Genomic DNA, 3,715 nt, shown 5'->3' on the forward strand with positions numbered 1-3,715 from the left:
TGGTTCTTTAAATACATTGATTTACACACGCCTTTTAATGAATAGTGTTAGCTTTTATCGGGTCGTTTGTTTTGTTATTACAACCTTTTTATTACATATTATACAGTATTAGTTTTGTTCATTCGTATAGGCTAGGCTGCGCAGTGACCTGTGGTTGTTTTCATCTCAGTCCCTTAGTGTTTTATAGAAATTTTCTTAATGCCAATCGTATTTATATATTTTTTACAGTAGCAATTTATCAGCTTTTAGAGAACAGCGATTAATTGAAATATAATTTATACGAGATCATTCTTGAATTGATCTATGATATGATATTAAAGCTTATTTTTGTAGATTGGTTATAGGCAAAGAAGTGCTGTAAATGTGAAAACTAAAAAATGTAACTACAGAAATGTAAAAAGAATGATCCATTTTTATTCATTCTAAATTGACTATCAACAAAAGCAAAATATCAAATTAAATCCTTCCGGGTTTCAAAAGCATCGTTAGTAGTAGAACTGTGTGTATGGTGTCTTTTTGGAATAAACCCATTTTCAAATTAAAGTTGTATTTGTTTGTACTACATAAAGGAGAATGAAACATACACAAATTATATTCATAGTTCAACTGTCAGCACAATGACAAATTACGAAAAATTACGAGAAGAAATACCACAGTCTATATTACACACATAGAAAACTAAAAGACTGAGAAACATGAACTTTATTGTAAAATGTGGGTGAACTAATGTGCTATAGAATTGTAAGCAGATCCTTATCTGCATGTGATACCCGTCATGCTTGACGATGAGTCTTATTCGGTGAGGTCACAATGGAGGAAAAGGAGTCGGGATTATGGTTACGACTAATGAAAGTATCCATCGTTATCTTTAAATAACAGCTGTGCAATAATGATTATCGATTAAGCAAAAGCACACCCGGGTCACAAACCAAAACCGTGGAAAATCCACTATGAAAGGAAAGCAACGAAACAACAGAAGCACTGAACTGCAACAAAAACAAACGCCAACATACATAGAAACGAACTATTTGAAAACAACTGCGATATTTCTGACTTGTTACAGGACATTTTGAGAATTATTACCCGGTTTTATGGCTCCAGCTGATATGTCAAAGGTTAACAATACCGCTAAAATGACAACATTACGTGATAGGAAAACAGTACAAATAAACGCAAGAACACACAGGATAGAGAAATAACATAAATAATATTAAAGTACATTATTACATGTTAACCACAGAATTTCAACGGACACCCCTATGAATTTTACAGTAATAACCTAGGACACCACAATAGAATAATAAACTGCGTCACACGAATGTATCACAAAAAGTAAAAACACAAAAACACCGAACTCCGAGGAAAATTCAAAAAGGAAAATCAAAAATCAAAAGGCAAAATCAAAAGTCCAACACATCAAACGAATGGATAACACCTGTCATATTCCTGACTTGGAACAGGCATTTTCTAATGTAGAAAATGGTGGATTGAACCTGGTTTTATAGCTAGCTAAACCTCTCACTTGTATGACAGTCGCATCAAATTCCATTACATTGTTAACGATGCATGAACAAAACAAACATACTCAAAGAGTAAAAATGTCAAAAATAGGGGTACAACAGTCAATATTGTTTTATCATCTTAATATCACTGTAAAACCAACAAATGTAACGAAGAAGCACAAAAAGGCATACATCAAATTTAACATACTCATTTTGCTTTTCTGATACGACTTAGGCAGTGTTCACATTGACCTAAACTCGGTGTTGTGTTAGTTTAACTCACACATAAACTAAACATAATTACGTTCCCATTGATAAAACTCAATGTTTACATGTAGTTTAAATCCTGTTTTGTCTACATGCAGTCGATAGTCGATGTAGGCCTTGTGTAGGTTAAGTGTACACAAAACTAGGCATTTAGGACTGTAATTTTCCCATTTATTTAAAAAAGAAACGAATTTTATATAAAATTGATACTTATATAACACTTATTAATAAAGTTATTTACAGAAATATTTCTCTAAACTTGATATATTTTTTTGTTATAAAAACACTTTATGTAGCATTGTTAACCCCTTATCAAGACTCATCCATCGATTCATCATTGCCGAACAAATAAGGCCGTGTTCACATTGACCTAAATTCGGTGTTGTGTTAGTGTAACTCACACGTAAACTAAACACACTTGCGTTCCCATTGATAAAACTCAATGTTTACATGTAGTTTAAATCATGTTTTATCTACACACAGTCGATAGTCAATGTAGGCCTTGTGTAGGTTAAGTGTACACAAAACTAGGCATTTAGGACATGAGTTTTACCGTGTATATATTTAAGGAGGAAACTATTTTTGAGTAAAATTGATATTTTTGATAATTATAAGTATAGTGTTCTGCACCAATTGTTGTCTAAATTTTACAGACTTTTTTTGTTAAAAAGAATTAACGTACTTTATTAACCCCTGATCAAGACTCAAAGCAGCATCATTGCCGAACCCATAAGGCAGCAACCAATTGAATTTCGGGGGGGGGGGGGGGGGGGGGGTATTATAGTTGAGTATAAAACATAAAGTCAAGGGGGTTGAGGTGGTGAGCTATGGATTTTGTTTTGGAAACAAAAAATGTTTCCCGTTTTTTGGCCCTGAAAAAAATTTGTTTGTTTCACCCTCAGCTGCCACTATATATAATGCTAAAATTGATTTCGACTTGTCACCAAAATTTGTCCTGACAAAAATCAATAGCCCAAGCCCCCTACCCCCCCCCCCCCCGCTCCCCCTCCCCCTCCTCCCAAAAATGAAGTAAATAGTTGCTGCCTAATTCATTTGAAAAGGTCTTCCCGAATCGACTTGACGTACACAGAAATATTCGCCACTGGTCTTTACTCAAACAACGATTCACGCATAAATGCATGACTAAAAAATGTGTGAGGTAAATGATATGTGTGTCTAGTATCTCAGATCCGTTAAATAACACTTAAAATAAATTAAAAAAAAAACGTTACCCTATTCCTTTACCAAATACTCATTGGAGAAGAAATACCATTTGAAACAAACAGAAAAGATAAAAATGAAGTGATCCCTAATATCTCAATCCTTTTTTTCGGCTGTAAGCACGCTGCTGCAGCTAACGTTTTCTAATGCGTAATCGAGACATCTCTAGTATATTCAAACTACTGCAAATTATAAAAATGGCTTTCATAAAGTAGCAACCACTTCACTTAAAAAAAGGGGGAGGGTTATTTTTTTTTATCTGAGTCAGATTTTTTTTCGCGCGTACGTTTTTAATCCTTTTTTTTCGATGCTGGTGATCAAATACTTTTTTTTCAATATTTAACAATATAATGTATGGGGAAACTCTTGATTCAGAATATTTTTTTTATCATTTGTATGACTTTTTTTTTTTTTTTATCAAATTGGGGATCTGAATATTTCCATTCCCACCCCACCCTCCTTTTGAAGTCAAATGGTTATTCCCTTACCGCTAGAAAAGTCATCCAAAAATTTTGAATTCAGTTCTACGTAATGAACATTTAAATGATATATAGTTTACAAGTGGGAACAAATCTTATGTACAGGTAGCTAAACAAGGTGTATAGATGTGAACAAATGTAATGTGAAACCAGTGTACACTACACTAAACTAATTGTAAACATGTTTACTCTACAAGGCGTTTGGTGTGAACACGGCCTAATTCATATGACAAGGTCTTCCCGAAT

The sequence above is a fragment of the Mytilus trossulus genome, chromosome 1 (genome assembly GCF_036588685.1).
Source record: "Mytilus trossulus isolate FHL-02 chromosome 1, PNRI_Mtr1.1.1.hap1, whole genome shotgun sequence".
Taxonomy (NCBI): domain Eukaryota; kingdom Metazoa; phylum Mollusca; class Bivalvia; order Mytilida; family Mytilidae; genus Mytilus; species Mytilus trossulus.